The following is a 21,579-nucleotide window of genomic DNA, read 5'->3' as shown; positions in this document are numbered from 1 at the left end:
ACCATATTTCTAGGGAGACACATGCTCGAACCCTATGGGAGCATCTTGAAAGCTTGTATGCTCGGAAGACAGGAAATAACAAAATGTTCTTAATAAAGCAGATGTTGAATTTAAAGTATCATGATGGTTCTCCGAGACCATCTGAACAATTTTCATGGGATCATGAACCAACTACTTGATTACCTTCCAGACTCTTGGGGAACATTTAGAACTTTATTGTCAAATTCTGCTCCGAATGGTGAGATCTCTATTGATTCTGCCAAGAGTAGTGTCTTGAATGAAGAGATGAGAAGAAAAGTCAAGGGTCTTCTTCGTCGGATGTCCTGATAACTGGCCCCATGAGGAGAAACAAAATTCGTGGTTCTCAGTACAGAGAACAAAGTAGGAGCAAATTCAGATGCAAACTTAAGGATATTGAGTGCTATCATTATGGAATAAAAGGACACACAAAGAAGTTCTGCAGGAAGTTGAACAGGGAAAACAAAATCAAAGAGAAAGCTAAAGAAGATGACAATGAAAATTGCCAAGCCACTGTTACCATCAAAGATCTTGTTACTGTCCTTGATGAAAGATATGATAAATATTGCTTGTGATGAGTCAAGCTGGGTTGTGGACACTGGTGCCGCATCTCATGCGACACAAAGGAAGGATATTTTCTCTTCCTATACTCCTGGTGATTTTGGAACCTTGAGTATGGGTAATAAGACTGTTTCTAAGGTGATTCCTATTGGTACAATTTGATTGGAAACTAGTGTTGGAACTAAACTAGTTTTGAACAATGTGAAACATGCTCCTGACGTTCGTTTGCACCTAATTTCTGTTGTGTTTTAGATGATGAAGGATATGTTAGTACCAATGGTGATGGAAAATGGAAGCTCATTAAGGGTTCCTTAGTTGTGCCTCGTGGTAACAAAGTCGTGGTCTACTACGACATATGCTTGTGATGATATGGTGAATGCGGTTGAGAGCTATAACCCTCAACGTTATGACACAAGAACGTAGCCACATCAGTGAGAAAGGACTCAATGTTCTAGCCAAGATGAATTTTTTTGTCAAATTTCAAAAGTGCTATTAATTAGAAAATTGTGAGCACTGCTTGGCTGGTAAACAAAATAGAGTTTTCTCTAAGGATTATCCTCCTTCGAGAAAGACAGAGTTGCTTGAGTTGGTGCACTCTGATTTATGCGGTCCAATAAAGACAAAGAACATTGGGTGCACTCTTCTTTGTCACTTTCATTGATGATTGCTCGAGAAAACTTTGGGTCTATGTCTTGAAGTTTAAAGACCAAGTATTAGATGTCTTCAAGCAGTTTCAGGCTTCAGTTGAAAGAGAAACTGAAAAGAAACTGAAATATATTCGTACTGATAATGGTGGTGAATATTATGGACCATTTGACGAATACTGCAAGCATCAAAGTATTAGACACTAGAAGACTCCTCCCAAGACTCCTCAGCTTAATGGTTTGACTGAAAGGATGAACAAGACCTTGATGGAAAGAGTTAGATGTTTGCTTTCTGAAGCAAAGTTGCCGAACTCATTTTTGGGTGAGACTTTATTGACTGCTGCACATGTTATTAATCTATCTCCTGTTGTTGCTTTGCAAAGTGATGTACCAAATAGTGTTTGTATGGAAAGGATGTTTTCTATGACCATTTGAGAGTATTTGGTTGCAATCCTTTGTACATGTGCAAAAAGATGAGAGGTCAAAGTTAGATGCCAAGACAAAGCAGTGCATCTTCATTGGATATGACCTTGATGAATTTGGTTACAGGCTATATGAATGTGTGAGAAACCGTGATATTATTTTCATGGAGAATCAAACAATTGAAGATATTGACAAAGCGGAGAAGGTAGAATTTTCAAGTTTTGATGGTATAGTTAGTCATGATGACGTTCCTCACACAACTGTACATGATGTTGTTGGGCTTTATAATCATTATGTCATGTATCTCATCAACATGTTAGTGTTGATAATAACAATGATATTGTTATTGATGATCACGTTGCTCATGAAGTTGTGGACGAATCAAATATTCCGCTTCGGAGGTCCACAAGAAAATGGTTTCCTTCCTCCCTTTATTCACCGAATGAGTATGTGTTACTCACTGACGGGGGAGAACCTGAATGTTATAAGGAGGCCATGGAAGATGATCATAATGATCTATGGATTAAAGCCATGCAAGATGATATGAAGTCTCTGAATGAGAACCGCACTTATGAGTTGGTAAAATATCTTAAGGGCATGAGAGCTTTGAAGAACAAATGGGTGTTCAAAGCTAAAGTTGAAGAACACAACTTGAAGCCCAGATACAAAGCTAGATTGGTTGTTAGGGATCTGGTCTAATTAAGTATTGGCTTTGACGAAATATTTTCTCTTGGTGTGAAAATGTCCTCGATTCGCATGGTTCTAGGTTTGGCTGCTAGTCCTAATTTAGAGATTCAGCAGATGGATGTGAAGAGGACTTTCCTTCACGGTAATCTAGAAGAAGAGATTTATATGGAACAACCTGAGGGCTTCAAAGTAGATGGTAAAGAAAATTTTATGTGTAAACTCAGAAAGAGTCTATATGGCCTAAAGCAAGCTCGTAGACAGTGGTACAAGAAGTTAGAATCTGTTATGGAGGAGAAAGACTATAAAAAAACTTCTTCAGATCATTGTGTATTTGTGAAATTTTTTTTTTGAGGATGATTTATCATCCTTTTGCTGTATGTGGATGATATGTTGATTGTGGGCAAGAATACTTCCAAGATTGACGAGCTGAAGAAAGAGTTGTGTAAGTCTTTTTCTATTAAAGACTTGGGCCATGCCAAGCAAAATTTTGGGCATGAGAATCACTCGTCTCAGAGATAAAAGGAAAATTTATTTGTCCCAGAAGAAGTACATTGAACGTGTACTAGAGCGCTTCAATATGAAGAATGGTAAGCCTGTTTTTACACCTCTTACTGGTCATATGAAGTTGAGCAAGAATATGTGTCCTACAGCTAGGGAGGAAAAAGAGAACATGGCCAAAGTTCCATATTCCTCTGTCGTCAGAAGTCTAATGAATGTAATGGTTTATGCACTAGACCTGATATTGCTCATGCAGTTGGTATTGTCAACAGATTTCTCGACAATCGAGGAAAGGAGCATTGGGAAGCTGTGAAGTGAATATTCAGGTATCTTTGAGGAAGCTCAGATGAATGCTTGTGTTTTGGAGGATCAAATCCAATTTTGAAAGGCTATACCGATGCTGATATGGAAGGTGACCTTGATAACAGAAAATCCACCACTGGATATTTGTTTACTTTTTCAGGGGAGCTATATCATGGAATTCAAAGTTGTAGAAGTGTGTTGCACTATCTACAACTGAAACTGAGTATATTGCGGCTACTGTAGCCGGCAATGCGATGATATGGCTAAAGCGATTTCTTCAAGAACTTGGTTTGAATCAGATGAGTATATTGTCTATTGTGACATCCAGAGTGCAATAGACTTGAGTAAGAACTCCATGTACCATGCAAGAACAAAATACATCGACGTCAGATATCAATGGATTCGTGAAGAAGTGGAGAGTGAATCATTTCACATAAAAAAGATCCACACAAGTGAAAATCCTTCAGATATACTAAACAAGACGATATCGAAAGACAAGTTTGAGTTATTCAAAGAACTTGTGGGTATGAGCTCTCTCTAAAGAAGATGAAGATACCTTTTTCCAGTAAATGGGACTGGAGGGGGAGATTTCTTGAATCCATACCATTTTTGGTCAACTTTAGCTATTCATTGCTACAAGCAATTGTTAAAAAGGAATAGTAATTGGAGTTGAAAATAAAAGATTTGGTGGTTGACAAATTGGTATGATTCGCAACCATTTTTGACTTTGCTATATTTACCTATGTCATTAGTGAAATAGGCATGATTTTATCCTTCTATAAATAGAGAATTCCTGCTCATTTGTAGAACACACCAAGTTAGAGAGAAAAATCATTTTGAGAGCAATGTGAGGTATTCCATAGATTATACAAGAAAAATAGTCTATGAAGAAAAATAGAGTGTGAGCGCTATTTAATAAGGTGGAAACCAAAAGAGTGTTTTTCCTTTTGAGTGTATGGTAGTGACTTTGAGTATTGTATTCGTGACTACACAGTGTAAAATTCCTTACAATAGTAATATCAGTTGCTCTACTTGACCCGGGGTGTTTTTCCCTTTATTTAGAAGGTTTTCCACGTAAAATTCTTGATGTCATTATTTTTTAATTTTATTTACATTACTTTTACCATATATATTTTTGTGTTTGTCCGTGTTTTTCCCAACACACTTCGGTTTTGTTAATAACTAATTTTTTTCTTTCTAAATAGTAATGTAACAAAAGGTTGAATGACTTGTATATTGTTTAAGGTTGTCTGCTGTACAAGTTTAAGGCGGATAATTTTCTGAATTCTTTCTTTTATCTGCAAACTCAGGTTTATTCAACTCCGCGATGATTACAAGAATGGAAAACTTGCATTAAAGCTCAGCTCCTTGTAGAGTTAGCTTAGTTGCATAAGAAATTACATCCTCAAGATAAAAAAATCCCTTTGTACTTGTAGCCTATATATATGGCAAAGCTCTTCCATCTCATATTGGATCTTTATATTTCTGAACTGGAAAATATGGGGAAGATTGTTGCTATATTGTTGATGATCGACAAGAATATATAGTTTTTTCTTGGTATAAAGATGTATCTTTTCCTATGCGGAAACTCTTTGCACTTGCCAAGAAATACACATTCTTCACACCTAGTAAGACTTGTTATGGGTCGGACATTGGTTTCCCTGCTATTATGGGTCTGGCCGTGTTTGAAACCTCAGAAAAAAAGTTGCTATGTCTTCCCTTCTTTTGCTTCTCATTCCCCTTCAGTATGCAGGTACAAAAGCAGGCTAAGTTTGAACAGTAGCTATCATCAATTTCTTCATAATGAAAAGTTTCAAATGACCAGTTATTTACCTTTTTATTTCACAAGGTCCCTTTTTCAAACTTTACTAGTAAAATTACATTGATGTATTACTATTTGAGGCACTGAAAATTATAAGGTATTAATGAATTATTTTAGAAGAAGGGTCGTGATTGACTAGTTGTAATTTTATCAACTAAAGGAAATACTTTTTGTGTAGGGTGTTTTGATTGCTTCCTTTTAGCAAATGATTTCAAATCTTAAAGTATATTGCACATAAGTAGACGCTAGGGGTATACATGATTAATTGAGTTGAGTTTTTCAAATATCAAATTAAACTATTTTTATAGTATTTTTAAAATTTATAAATCAAATCAAATTAATATAATTTAAATTTTTCATCCTCGAGTTTTTCCGATTATATATTAATGACAGAAATATAATTAACTTATATTTAAAATTAGTCTTATCAAACTATAATTATTTAAGATATTTTTTTATAAAAAATAACACAAAATATGAGATGAGTGATGACACAAAAAACATTAACAATAAATAATAGTGAAATAACATCAAATAAATATTCCAAATCAACAAAGTCATGAAAAATGCTTGCACATAGGCTTCAATCTGCCTGGATGTGTATCCACATCATATATATGCTTGCACATATTTTTTCGAGGAACTCCCTTCATATATAGACGGGGCGTTTCTTCCCCTCGGGCTCTCCCCCATCATTTTTTGCTTACACTATGTTTGTTTGGTACAAATATTAATAACACATGAATTAGTAATAGAATAATTAGTAATATAGGGATTAGTAATGCAGAGATTAATAATACGGGGTTTACTTTTATTAAGTATTTGGTTCATTATTTCTCACCACATCTTGTGTGTGGATTAAAGCTCTTTATTTTTATTCAATCATACCCTTGAATTGTTGGATAATTGGATCAAGGTAGATAATTGTCAGACAATAGTATTTTTTACAACCTTCAAACTAGCTTTGAGAACAAATTTTGTTGTCATGTTTGCTATTTTTTACTTGAATTATTTGATAATAAATTTTCATCTTAATAAATTGACCACTCACAAATTGCCATTTTTAAATTTTGGAAAAGATAAATAATCTACTTTCAAAATTGAAAACATAGTCAACAATGGTAAACTTGAATAAACCATCTACATTTACACATAAAAATTGCAATTTGTAGTTTTAATATGTATGTAACTTTTTGATTATATACATATATATATATATATATATATATATATATATCACATACATATTTAGTTAAGGTCACAAATGTTATATACAAATAAATAACTAATATTTCAAATTAGCATTGAATTTATTTAGTAACAAACAACTCTCTCTAAATAATTTGTAAGCTAATTTATTTAAATAAATTTACTAGTACAAATATAAATCATAAAATCAAGAAAAAAAATAAAATAATTAAAATGATTTGAGAAATATTTGTATCTTTGCATAGACTTATTCCATGTTATTATATCAATGTATTACTAATTCCACCAAATGAAAGGTATTAGTAATACATCATATAGGACCATGTAAGAAGTATAACTAATTTATGGATTAGTTATACATAGACCAAAATTCCTATCAAACAGAGTACTATATAATACCTTACATAAATACTTGTAACCTTACAAAAGAGAGTTGGGCATGTCCAGATACTCTCATGACCCGAGTATTTTCTTCCATCAATTAATGAAAAAAATGTACATAATCATATTCAAATCAAAAAAATCAAAACTAAATAGATCAAACCCAACTAAAATTATAAAATGAATGAATAAAGTAAAAATTACCTAATTAACTTATTGTTATGAGCTAATTATATTTATCTCTGTCCTTTTTCAAATTATAAAAATCCTTTGAAATTAGAGGCTCTTGGGTACATCAGTCAACAATGTGATATATAGCTCATGACACATTATCTTTCTTTCTGTTACGCTATTAAGAAAAAAAATGACTGGATAATCAATTTACAATCCCATATAACACACAATTACAGTTTAATTACTGTTAATCAATATCTCACAATGTGTAACAACTTCAACATTCAAAATTTTTCAAGCAGATCCAACATCTTTCAACTTTGATTCAATTTTTTTTGTAAATTTGGAGAAGATATATCATAAATATATCGATTTTGCTGAGACATTCACAAATTTGAGAAGCTGAAGTAAGGTATGAATGATACAAAAGTGGTGAAATTATTATTAAAGAAAAGACTATGTTTGTGATTTGAAATCAACAATTGCAACTAAACCATAAATTGGTGAATTAAGAAAAAAAACTTGACATCAAGTATGTTGTAAAAGTTAATTATGGTACATGACTTAACGCACCTAATACGAATTAGATACATGAATTATGACTATATATATTTTGTTAGCTTTGTATTACGTGTGTTTAGTTATGTATTCATTACATAACAATGGGTACTATATGTATCATGTAAAAATTGATGAATTGAAGAAAAAAATAGACATCTAGTACATCGTAAAAGATAATTTTGATACATGACTAAACACACCTAATACTAATCTGATACATAACCATATGTATTGTGTTAGCTTTGTATTACTCCTTCCGTTTAAAAAAGGATATTCTAGTTTGACTTGAAACGGAGTTTAAGAAAAAAAAAGAAGAATTTTAAATCTAGTGGTTCTGAATTAAAGTTATATCAAATGTACCAAAATCCCCTTTAATCTTGTAGTCTAAAACATAACATGTGGAAAGTTAAAGTTAAAGTGTTGCCAAAAAATTGAAAGAAATCATTCTTCTTGAAATAGACTAAAAAGGAAATAGGGACATTCTTTTTGAAACGGAGGTAAAAGGTGTTTTTACTTATGTGTTTGATACATAAGAGTAGGTACTATGTGCATCAGGTACTAAAATATAATGAAATTTGGCATAGTTATATATACGTTACAATAAACAAGATTCATATTGATTAAGGTATGAAATAATTGGGATTATGTGTAACATCTCGCACATCGAAATAGATAGGAAGAAGCTTAGACGTTGAAAAAGTTAGTTTTGGAAAGAAATGAAATCTGGATTTTTTTAAAAGAAGTTAAAAGTGAGTTTTTGGTCAACTTTAAAAGGCCATAACTCCTAGTTTAGGAGAAGTAAGGTGTAGTTCTAGATATGGCTGGAGAACCTTGGATGATCTTTCCAACGCCGCCAAGTTTGCGCGATTCCGATCTCGTATGAGTGAGATATGCCTTTCGAAAGTTGGGCTACTAGATTAAGGGAAGTCTAATCCGGATTTAGAAAGGGTAGTTTGGTCTTTTCCTTACCCTATAAATTTATTTCAATTTTGGTAATAATTAGTGGTATAAGTTGAAATATATCAGTTTACACTTTTACCAAAAGTTTTAGAGTTTTGAGAGAAGAGAAATGAAGAGGAGAAAAAAGGAGAAAGGAGAAGGGCGTTCAAGTTTCATCAAGATCGTCGAAGTTTAGCTTGTGGATTTCGTCGGGGATGATCCATAAAAAAAATTATGTATGTCTCTAAAAATGTTAGGTTTGGTCACCCACGTACCAAACATGTTTAATTTAGTTTAATCTAGTTCTAAAACGTTTGGATTTTTAATGTTCTTATTGGTTGTTCTTGAATTACTTTCGTTCTAGAACATGAGTTGAGGTTTATGAATTTCTTGAGGTAGAAAGTGTTGTTTCTTGAGTTCATTGGGTTAGATCCTTGTATATATGATGTGGGTACATGAATTTAAAAAGAATTTGAGAAAAATAATCGAATTAAAAGGCTTTAAGATCAGAAAACGAGAGGAGAAGTTCAGCAATTTTCTCATAATGAACAGGTTGGCATGAACTGCCCTCATAGAGCCAGGAGGACTGGGGCGGCATACCAGCAGTGCGTCAGAATGGTGCCTCTATCAAGTGAGGTTGGTGCGCGCACCCCGAATGCACCCAAAATATCGTTTTCCACTAAATATTTGTTATTCCATCTGGTAAATGACTTCTAAACATATAGAAATTATCCAAAAATATGAATTACAACCTTGAATCCATAACTTCAAATTCAAGGAAAGTTTAGAGCCAAGTCTAGAAAATTCTTAGAATCCTTTCAAGAAGTCTTTTTCAAATGCTTTTAACTTTGTTTTTGTAACGACCTGTTTAGTCGTTTTGAGCAACAGACTTCAATTCTGGAAAAACTGGCAGAAGCGACGGACCCCACGACGGACCGTCAAGGGCACGACGGACCGTCGCATGGTCTCGTTTCAAAACACTTAGAAAATCTGAAATTGGGTACTGAAAATCGACTCTCTGAACTTCGTAACGGAATGGCAAGACGGACCGTCACAGGCGTGACGGACCATCACAGATTATTCAGTGGAAATTGAGTCTCTGACCCTTGCGACGACCTGCAAGACGGACCGTCGCAGGCACGACGGGCCGTCGCAGGTTGCGCAATCCCAGTCTGGGTCGGATTTCTTGATACGTTTTAAGGGACGTTTTTGACTATTCTTGCGTTAATTATAAAGTTAGTGGGTTAATGTTACTAAGTCTAATTACTTGGGGGTTAAAAGAGGTAACCTTAAGTTAATTAGTGGGTCATTATTACCATCTTTCATCCTTAATTATATATTCATTAGGGTAAAAGAAAGAGGTTTGAATAAGAAAATAGAAAGAACAAGAAGGGAGAGAGAGAAACGATCGAGAAGAAGAGGAAAACACCAAGCTTTGAGGATTAACTTGCTTGATTTCAATTCTTCGGTGGAGGTAGGTTATGGTTTCATGCTTTCATAAGTAAACTCTTAATAGTGAATGATATGTATTGGTAGTATTGTAAACCCTACTATATGCTTAATGGTATGTTTGCATGAATATGATTATGTGATTGTGATAAGATAAACATGATGAAAATATTGAATCCCAAATCTTGAAAAGAAACTTTAATATCCATTATTAATGATGATGCCTTGGTATAGAAGAAGGCTTGATGAATTAAAGTAATGGGATTGATGATGCCTTGGTATAGAGAAGGCTTGATGATTTACAGAAGGATATTAGTGGATCAGAGTGTCACGTTCCGACACATAGTATTAGTGGATCGAAGTGTCACGTTCTGACACATAGTATTAGTGGATCGGAGTGTCACGTACCGACACATATAGGAGATCGGAGTGTCACGTACCGACACATATAGGGGATCGTGTGTCACGAAACGACACATAGAGTTAGGGGATCGGAGTGTCACGTACCGACACATAGCAGTAGGGGATCGGAGTGTCACGTACCGACACAAGAGGAAGAGAGATAACGAATCTTGAAAGATGATAATATACTCAACTTAATAAACTTAATTCCCAAATGAGTATGGTATTGAGGCTTGAGCCCTCATGGATGAACTTGATGGTACTTATTGATGATTATAGTACTTGTTGTTGCTACATGTTGAGTTTTATAGTTGATTTATGATATTATTTGATATATACTGTTTTCTATTTTGAGTTGGCCGATGATATCTACTCAGTACCCGTGTTTTGTACTGACCCCTGCTTTTATGTTTTCTTTTTGTTTATTTGTGGAGTGTAGCAAACGTGCCATCATCTTCGACTCAACAGTAATTCAAGCCAGTCTTACTACATCGGAAATTCAGGGTGAGCTAATGCTTCTAGCTTGGACTGGATCTTCTTCTTCAAGTCTTGATGCCTTGAACTTCCGGCATTGACTAGCTTCTTATGTATTTTTAGCTTTTAGAGTACTCTTAGTTTAGTCATTTGATCGTAGATGTTCTTGTGATGATGACTTCCAGATTTTTGGGAATAATAGATGTTGAATTTTAGAAGTTAATGAATTGGTCTTAATTTAATGAGTTTAAGTCTTCCGCATTACTTTCTGTTGATATTATATTGAAATGTTAAGGTTAGATTGGTTGGTTCGCTCACATAGGAGGGTAAGTGTGGGTGCCAGTCGCAACCCGGTTTGGGTCGTGACAAACTTGGTATCAGAGCATTAGGTTCGTTTGTCTCATCACACAAGAACAGGTCTAGTAGAGTCTTAAGGAACGGTAGGGGGACGCCTTTACTTTTCCTTGAGAGGCTATAAGACTTTAGGAAAATTTCACTCTTTCATTCTTTCTTTCGTGCTACTACTTGAGTCCAATTGGTATCTAGGCGATACGAATTGGTATCTGACCATCTTCACTCTCTTTCGCAGATGGTTAGAACTAGAGCAACGACTACGCCAACACCAACACCGGCCAGACAAGAAACAACTGAGCCAGCCACTGGGGCTGTGGCTCGAGGAAGAACAGCGGTAAGGGGCCGTGGTAGAGGTCGTGGGAGGACGTCCTCTAAGGGAAGAGGACGAGCGCCTAGCCCATCTGATACTAGGGCAGTGACTCCTCCACCGACTGAGGAAGTAATAAGAGAAGGGGAGGATGGGGAAACTGAACAAGTGCAGAATGAGGGATTGCCACCCCAACCTACCCCAGAGATGATCAATCAGGTTCTGGCTTATCTTAGCGGGTTATCTGATCAGGGCCAGACACCCCCAGTGTTTTCTGCACCAGCACATCAGGCTCCGGAGGTACAACATGCGGCTACTATGGCTCCCCGCATGGATATTCCATTGGAAATAAGCACATTTCCTCGTCTGACTACAGGACCTGTAATGACAAATGATCAGCATGACCTTTTCAGTAAGTTCTTGAAATTGAAACCTCCAGTCTTCAAGGGTGCGGAATCTGAGGATGCTTACGATTTTCTGGTTGACTGTCATGAGCTACTACACAAGATGGGTATAGTAGAACGGTTTGGTGTTGAGTTCGTGAGTTATCAGTTTCAAGGGAACGCCAAAATGTGGTGGCGGTCACATATTGAGTGTCAACCAACAGAGACACCACCTATTACTTGGGCCTCATTCTCTAGCTTGTTTATGGAGAAGTATATCCCCCGAACTTTGAGGGATAGGAAAAGGGATGAGTTCTTGAGCCTAGAGCAAGGTAGGATGTCGGTCAATGCATATGAGGCTAAGTTTCGTGCATTATCCCGGTATGCCACCCAACTGTGTTTTAGTCCACAAGAGCGAATTCGCCGGTTTGTGAAGGGGTTGAGGTCAGAATTGCAGATTTCGGCCTTACAGATAGCGGCAACGACAAAATCCTTTCAAGAGGTGGTAGACTTTGTGATAGAAGTGGAAGGAGTGAAGCCAGACGACTTCACCACAACATTGACATCAAAAAGGTTTCGAAAGGGGGGTGAGTTTAATGGTTCTTACACTAGAGGACAAGGTTCGGGAAGTTACTCAGTCCGACCAATTCAGTCTTCACTACAGACTGTAGTTGGGGGACCACCTCAGACCGGTCAACACTTCTCCGAGGGGCCTATGCTTGACTCCATAGAATGTTATGGATGTGGAGAGATTGGACATATTAGGAAAAATTGTCCCAGACAAAGTTATAGACCCCCAATAGCTAGAGGTAGAGGTGGTCATGGTAGAGGCCGTTATTCTGGAGGACGTGCTGGTCGAGGTAATGGTGGTCACCAAAAAGGCAGAGGTAATGGGCAAACTGGGGCCACTACATCACAACATGGTAGGGGCAACGGAGAGACGAACGATAGGGCCCATTGTTACGCTTTCCCTGGGCGGTCTGAAGCAGAGGCATCTGATGCTGTCATCACAGGTAATCTTTTGGTTTGTGATTGTATGGCTTCTGTATTATTTGATCCCGGATCCACATTTTCTTATGTATCTTCCACATTTGCTAATGGTCTTAATTTACATTGTGAATTGCTTGACATACCTATTCGTGTTTCTACTCCGGTGGGTGAGTCTCTGATAGTTGAAAAGGTGTATAGGTCTTGTCTTGTAACTTTTGTGGGGAGCAATACTTATGTAGACTTGGTTATCTTAGAAATGGTTGATTTTGATGTAATTCTGGGTATGACTTGGCTTTCTCCGCAATTTGCGATCTTGGATTGTAATGCTAAAACGGTGACGTTAGCCAAGCCTGGGACAGATCCGTTAGTGTGGGAGGGTGACTACACTTCCAATCCGGTGCGTATAATCTCCTTTCTTCGTGCTAAGAAAATGGTTAGTAAAGGGTGTTTAGCTTTCTTGGCACATCTCAAGGATGACACTACCCAAGTGCCTTCGATTGAGTCGGTTTCGGTAGTCCGCAAGTTTTTGGATGTGTTCCCTGCAGATCTTCCTGGTATGCCACCAGATAGGGATATTGATTTCTGTATTGACCTTGAACTGGGTACTCGCCCCATTTCGATACCCCCTTATAGAATGGCTCCCGCGGAGTTAAGAGAGTTAAAAGCCCAACTTCAAGAGTTGTTAAACAAAGGCTTTATTAGACCAAGTGCATCTCCTTGGGGTGCTTCGGTTTTGTTTGTGAAGAAGAAGGATGGGAGTTTTCGAATGTGCATAGACTACAGACAACTGAATAAGGTAATCATAAAGAACAAGTATCCTCTTCCTCGCATTGATGACTTGTTCGATCAGTTACAAGGTGCTTGTGTCTTCTCTAAGATTGACTTGAGATCCGGTTATCATCAGTTGAAAATACGAGCAACAGATGTGCCAAAGACTACTTTTCGAACGAGGTATGGGCATTACGAATTTGTAGTGATGTCTTTTGGTCTTACGAATGCCCCTGCTGCGTTCATGAGCTTGATGAACGGGATTTTTAAGCCATATTTGGACCTCTTCGTGATCGTATTTATTGATGATATATTGGTATACTCAAAGAGCAAGAAGGAACATGAAGAGCATTTGAGAATGGTATTGGAAATGTTGAGGGAGAAAAAGCTTTATGCCAAGTTCTCCAAGTGTGAGTTTTGGCTAGATGCAGTGTCCTTCTTGGGGCACGTGGTTTCTAAAGAAGGAGTGATGGTGGATCCTTCTAAGATTGAGACAGTGAAGAATTGGGTAAGACCTACTAATGTGTCAGAAATAAGGAGCTTTGTTGGGTTAGCTAGCTACTACCGCCGATTCATCAAGGGATTCTCTTCTATTGCTTCCCAACTGACAAACTTGACTAAGCAAAATGTACCATTTGTATGGTCGGATGAGTGTGAGGAAAGTTTTCAGAAGCTCAAGACTTTGTTGACTACCGCACGTATCCTTACCTTGCCAGTAGAGGGTAAGAACTTCATTGTTTATTGTGATGCATCCTATTCTAGTTTGGGTGCAGTACTAATGCAAGAGAAGAGTGTGATTGCTTATGCTTCAAGGCAATTAAAGGTGCATGAACGTAACTATCCGACCCACGATTTGGAGTTGGCGGCGGTGGTGTTTGCATTAAAGCAATGGAGACACTACTTATATGGGGTTAAGTGTGAGGTCTACACGGATCATCGTAGCCTTCAATATGTCTTTACTCAGAAAGATTTGAACTTGAGGCAGAGGAGATGGATGGAACTACTGAAGGACTACGACATCACTATTTTGTATCATCCGGGGAAGGCGAATGTTGTAGCGGATGCTCTAAGTAGAAAGGCGGGAAGCATGGGAAGTCTAGCTCACTTGCAAGCTTCTAGACGCCCACTGGCTAGAGAGGTTCAGACTCTAGCTAATGACTTGATGAGATTAGAAGTAAACGAGAAGGGAGGATTGTTGGCTTCTGTGGAGGCAAGATCTTCCTTTCTTGACAAGATTAAGGGAAGACAGTCTCATGATGAGAAACTGCGTAGAATTCAAGATAAGGTATTGCGAGGAGAGGCTAATGAAGCACAAATTGATGAGGAAGGTGTTTTGAGGATCAAGGGAAGGGTATGCGTACCCCGCGTCGATGATTTGATCAACACTATTCTTACAGAGGCTCATAGTTCAAGGTATTCTATACATCCGGGTGCAACCAAGATGTATCGTGACCTAAAGCAACACTTTTGGTGGAGTAGAATGAAGCGTGATATTGTTGACTTTATTGCCAAGTGTCCAAACTATCAACAAGTAAAGTATGAACACCAGAGGCCCGGAGGAACACTTCAGAGAATGCCCATTCCTGAATGGAAGTGGGAGAGAATTGCAATGGAAGAATCTACCGGTTGAAGAAGCCACTTGGGAGAAGGAGGCAGATATGCAAGAAAGATACCCACATCTGTTTACAGATTCAGGTACTTCTTTTCTCCCTTGTTTTCCTTCTTGTGATCGTTCGGGTACGAATGATGGGTAAATTGGTATCTATTGTAACGACCTGTTTAGTCATTTTGAGCAACAGACTTCAATTCTAGAAAAACTGGCAGAAGCGACGGACCCCACGACGGACCGTCAAGGGCACGACGGACCGTCGCAGGTCTCATTTCAAAACACTTAGAAAATCTGAAATTGGGTACTGAAAATTGACTCTCTGAACTTCGTAACGGAATGGCAGGATGGACCGTCATAGGCATGACGGACCGTCACAGATTATTCAGTGGAAATTGAGTCTCTGACCCTTGCGACGACCTGCAGGACGGACCGTCGCAGGCACGACGGACCGTCGCAGGTTGCGCAATCCCAGTATGGGTCGGATTTCTTGATACGTTTTAAGGGACGTTTTTGACTATTCTTGCGTTAATTATAAAGTTAGTGGGTTAATGTTACTAAGTCTAATTACTTGGGAGTTAAAAGAGGTAACCTTAAGTTAATTAGTGGGTCATTATTACCATCTTTCATCCTTAATTATATATTAATTAGGGTAAAAGAAAGAGGTTTGAATAAGAAAATAGAAAGAACAAGAAGGGAGAGAGAGAAACGATCGAGAAGAAGAGGAAAACACCAAGCTTTGAGGATTAACTTGCTTGATTTCAATTCTTCGGTGGAGGTAGGTTATGGTTTCATGCTTTCATAAGTAAACTCTTAATAGTGAATGATATGTATTGGTAGTATTGTAAACCCTACTATATGCTTAATGGTATGTTTGCATGAATATGCTTATGTGATCGTGATAAGATAAGCATGATGAAAATATTGAATCCCAAATCTTGAAAAGAAACTTTAATATACATTATTAATGATGATTCCTTGGTATAGAAGAAGGCTTGATGAATTAAAGTAATGGGGTTGATGATGCCTTGGTATAGAGAAGGCTTGATGATTTACAGAAGGATATTAGTGGATCGGAGTGTCACGTTCCGACACATAGTATTAGTGGATCGGAGTGTCACGTTCCGACACATAGTATTAGTGGATCGGAGTGTCACGTACCGACACATATAGGGGATCGGAGTGTCACGTACCGACACATATAGGGGATCGGGTGTCACGAACCGACACGTAGAGTTATGGGATCGGAGTGTCACGTACCGACACATAGCAGTAGGGGATCGGAGTGTCACGTACCGACACAAGAGGAAGAGAGATAATGAATCTTGAAAGATGATAATATACTCAACTTAATAAACTTAATTCCCAAATGAGTATGGTATTGAGGCTTGAGCCCTCATGGATGAACTTGATGGTACTTATTGATGATTATAGTACTTGTTGTTGCTACATGTTGAGTTTTATAGTTGATTTATGATATTATTTGATATATACTGTTTTCTATTTTGAGTTGGCCGATGATATCTACTCAGTACCCCTGTTTTGTACTGACCCCTACTTTTATGTTTTCTTCTTGTTTATTTGTGGAGTGTAGCAACCGTGCCATCATCTTTGACTCAACAGTAATTCAAGCCAGTCTTACTACACCGGAAATTCAGGGTGAGCTAATGCTTCTAGCTTGGACTGGATCTTCTTCTTCAAGTCTTGATGCCTTGAACTTCCGGCATGGACTAGCTTCTTATGTATTTTTAGCTTTTAGAATACTCTTAGTTTAGTCATTTGATCGTAGATGTTCTTGTGATGATGACTTCTAGATTTTGGGGAATAATAGATATTGAATTTTAGAAGTTAATGAATTGGTCTTTATTTAATGAGTTTAAGTCTTCCGCATTACTTTCTGTTGATATTATATTGAAATGTTAAGGTTAGATTGGTTGGTTCGCTCACATAGGAGGGTAAGTGTGGGTGCCAGTCGCAATTTAAGCTAAAAGTAAAGAGTTGAGTTCGTTCTCAAAAGTTATAAGATAACTAAGTATTCCCTAAGGAGCCATTTGGTTACTGGATAAAGATAAAGTTAATACATGAATAACTTTGTTATTCATGTATTAATTTTGTACCGTGTTTGGTTTGTAAATAGAATAATTGTATAAATTATACAATGTTTGGTTTGTGTGTCTCGAATGTTGTATAAAGTTATACATGTATTGATTTTATATGGTGTTTGGTTGTATTTATGTAATGCTACATATCTAGTACTTACATAACTTATGAAGAAATCTATGTATATAATTTTATGCAGGGTAGAAGGTGGAATAAGTTATGAGGGTATTAATTATAAATGAAAAATAATAAATTATATATTTACCCTTCATTTGTTTTCTTACTTATTTTATTTGTATATTAAAGAGTTGTGTAGATTTCTTATTTTAAAAAAAATCCATTTAGTCTATTTGTGTAACTTCCAGTAACGTTAATTGTATCCCCCACCCCACCCAAAAAAACAAACAGAACGACCCCTGGAGTGTTTTTGAGTTTCTTTATTTTACAACCCTACCCCACCCCCAAAGGACTGTTGCATTTTATTTATTTTGGATACTTCTTGTTTATAAGCATATATTTTATAATTTTATGATTTTTTTTTAAAAAGTATGTTAATTTATAATAAATGAAATAATCAATAAGTAATATTTTTTATAATATAATTTCTACATTACTAAATCCTACATTAATAATATCTAGGAAGCTAATATTTGCATAATAATATCTACATAATTGATATCTGCATAACTAAACCCCGAAGAACTTAACCCTGCACAACAAATACCTCAATAACTAAACCTTGCATAACTGAATCCTACATAACTAATACCTGCATAACTACACCCTACAAAACTAATACCTGCATAACTCTAACAAGCAATCAAACGATCCTTAAGAGTTTAGAAATGTTTTCACATTTAAGCAAGAAAAGGGAACATTGATTCCAAGAGAGCTTTTAAGCTAAGGTTTTCAGCACTAATCTCAAATCACAGAAGAAGTTGTTTTTAAAACATATAACTTAAGTATATTTTTGGGAGTAGTATTGAGCACCGATATGGGAATGTGAGTTCATATTAACTCAATTCTCCGTAAACCATGTAGCCGTCATGGGTATCAAAAGGTCACACATTTTAGATGATTACTTAAGTTAAGATAGTGGATCCATTTAGTCAGTTAAGCTTCCTATATCTCCGGCTAAGTATAGGATGATCCTTGGCAGCTTTGCCGGTTAGAGAAACTCCAACAATCGTACTTACATGATTCCTCAAAGGGTTTGGGTTTTGCTTAGTATGAATAGGAATATGAGACTTCATTCATGCATTGCACAAGTACACTTTGAGAGGAAGCATGGTATGTCTTTTATTATGATTATGAATTGACATCAATTTATTTTGTATTTTTACATACATCAGAGAGTTATTTGCATCTTTGCATACACACAGAGTTGGAAACCACGTTTAAATATCTTTTATTTATTATGAACTTGCTTTTAAATTGCTTAATATTGTAATGAGTTTAGTTAAGTATTCATGATTTAGAAGAGTCAAGGTACATGTTTCTTTCAGAATATCCTTCAAGCCGATGTTGTTTAGCACTCCAACTCGCATACTCATATATAAAATGTACTGATGCCAATTGTCTACATCGTATTATGATGCAACATAAGTAACTAGGATCGACATTGCAACGCACTATTGATTTAGTGAGCAGTTAAGAGTAAGTTGGTGAGCCTCCTTGCTTTCCAGCGGATCCATGTTCATTGCTTTATAGTTATTCAAAAGGATGTTGTGTGGTCTGTCCCAACATCCACCTTAGTTATTATAGTCTTCATCGATAGTCAGTCAGATGTTAGTTCATTCGTTATCAATTCGTTATTGACTTACTTTCATATTTGAGTTGCCATTTTGGCTAAGTTAAATGTTTGTTTTAGATACATTTTGGTTTCCCTTCCACAAAGTTGAGTTAGTTAGCATTCGAAATCTTTTCTCAATGCTTTTAAGTCTTCTGCTGAGAAAGTAAGCCAGACCAAGGGTTCACTTGAGGGCAACAATTTTCTACGAGTGCCGGGCACATCTAGGGTGAAGGCTCGGGGCGTGACATTATATATCAACAATAACATTTGTATCATATACATTGTTCACAAAAAATAGTTGTAATGTAGTTGATAGTTGAAACACAAACACTATGCATAAGTAAAAACACGAATATCAACCAAATACATTATAAATTTAATCCTTGGGTACAGAGAATTGTATAGTAAAATTATCGACCCCCCCCCACACACATTTTTTTTGAAGCTTTTGCGACTGTGATTTGTCACTTAAGCTAGCATCCTTCCACAATTATGTATTAGTATCCAAATAATACTCACGAGGAATAAGATCTTCAGTTTGAGAATTTATTTGACTAAGATGGAATTCTAAATGATGATAGTGAATTCATATGTATCGTTATATTGAGTTGAAGATTACTCTTCCGGTATATTGATAACAAAAAAAATTATGAAGAAAATTTTCTGTTATTTTTTAGAATTTTAAATTGATGAAGTTAAACATGTACATATATAATGAAAAGAGAAAATACATGAGAATCCTCCTGAACTTTAAGAGAAAATTTACTTTAGTATTTAAACTACAAGGGTGTTTATATACCCCTCTTAATATCCTTTATGTGAATTATTTTCAACCCTCCGAACACCAGTCCAATTGAAGGTTGGACATTGTTAAACACACGCGTTTTCATTGGTTCACTTTACAAAGGGCTTAAAAAGTATCTTACCCGTTTTATATAACCCACCCGTTCCCAAAATAAAACCAGACCCATTTCTAAAAAGATATCCCTAAATCTCTAAGCCCAATTCTCATTCTCTAAAATCTACAAGACCTAATTTGAATATTTTTCGTTCGTTAGCGTGAAAGATTTGATGAGTTTAGAATTTCCTTGAAGATACAAAGGATTTGTGAAATCTTTTGTTCAAGAAGTAACAACAATCTTGAAAAACCAATAAACAATCTGGAAAAATTGAGAAGAGAGGAAACCAAAAATAAAAATAATGTATGAAGAAGAATAAGTTTGAACTTACATTTTAAAGAACAACAATTCTTTCAAAGATTTAACTTGTAGGTTTGAAGAACTAAGACTAGAGATAAATCAAGAAAAATATAATAAACTAGATAACCATTTTTAATAATTGGGTTGGTGAGGGTGAAGAGGTAATTAGGGTTCTTAAAAAGTGACGATTGTTCTTCAAATGGGTAATGGCTCGGATATTACCGTTGGAGGGGTAAATTTAATATTAAAAAAATGTTAAAAGATAAATAACACGCCATCCTAAGCTATAACAACACGGGCACAAGGTGGGTGTTCGGAGGGTTGTAAATAATTCACATCAAATATGTTAAGGGGTATATAAACACCCGTATAGTTTAAGTACTAAAGTAAGTTTTTATGTCTAGTTCGGGGGAGGGGGGGGTTATGAAAACAATGATGACATAATTCTTATACATTTTATTAGAATTTGAAATTGATGAATTTAGAGTGAGTGTGTAAAGATAAGCAGTATGTGTAGAGAGTTTGATGAATGTATTCGAGAATAGGAGGAAAATTAAAGAAAATAGAGATTTTTTTTTTAAAAATAATAGTAAAATTTATAAAATATAATAAATGTTGTGTCTTTATGATACGGTCAAACTATACTTCCATAAAGAAGTATAAGCGGTCGTATAAAGTAAAGAACCCAAACTTTAGGTTGAGATCGATCCCACGAGGAAAATGATTTATACTTAACTTTAATCTACGATTACTTGTATTTAGTTAAGTCCTTTCCAGAAAACAAACAATTGAAGGGGTGATTTTGTGTAACAAAAGTAATTAATTAGGTCTAAGTAACAAGTAGCTAGTTCAAATATTTGATGTTTATCAAATGATGAGAGAAACTAGGGTGTAAGTGTTCACCATAGGTTTTTAATACAGTAACCCTAGCTATAACAACTCTGTCCTAGTATCTTGCATGCAAAGTGGTAAGTTATGTATCCCTAATTCCTTGGTCCGACAACTAGTGTGTTTCACTCCGCACCTTGGTCGGACTACGTGTGTGTACTTTATAAAACCTTACCTTTTACTTCATATAAAGCATCATATTCGATGTATGGCTTAGTTATTACTTTGTACCAATCCACACTAGCCTATTAGATAGTATATACTAAATCTACGTTGATAATTATTTTCTTATTATATACCTCTTAGAATCTTTTCAAATCGGGTATTGAGGTACATTCTGTTAACACCAACGGATCACTAGGACCGTCCGTCGATGATGGACCGTCATCCCTTTCGTAGCCTCAGACTTAGTAAGAATTCCCCGATCTTTCCTTGGCAGCATAACATCTTCATGGCGACGACACCTACGGACCGTCGATAGGTAGACGGACCGTCATGGCTCTCTAGGTCATCTTTTCTGCAATTTTCAGCACATCTTCAGTGCTTTCATTCTGGATAGTTTTTCCTACAAACACAAAGAAAAATACATTCAAACTACTTCAAAGAGGCCTTAGACAGACACTAAACTTAAGAAAAAAGCATTGAAA

At 36.2% G+C, this 21,579-nt stretch overlaps 1 pseudogene; it reads left to right on the top strand.

Moving 5' to 3' along the window:
- The window catches only part of LOC101265592 (exocyst complex component SEC10b-like), a 30,681-nt pseudogene extending 26,173 nt beyond the window's left edge, over window positions 1-4,508 (top strand).
- Window positions 4,509-21,579: the final 17,071 nt, after the last annotated feature.

The sequence above is a fragment of the Solanum lycopersicum genome, chromosome 10 (genome assembly GCF_036512215.1).
Source record: "Solanum lycopersicum chromosome 10, SLM_r2.1".
Classification (NCBI taxonomy): Eukaryota; Viridiplantae; Streptophyta; class Magnoliopsida; order Solanales; family Solanaceae; genus Solanum; species Solanum lycopersicum.
The sequence above is the reverse complement of the archived record's forward strand: the minus strand, read 5'-3'. Positions and strand labels throughout refer to the sequence as shown.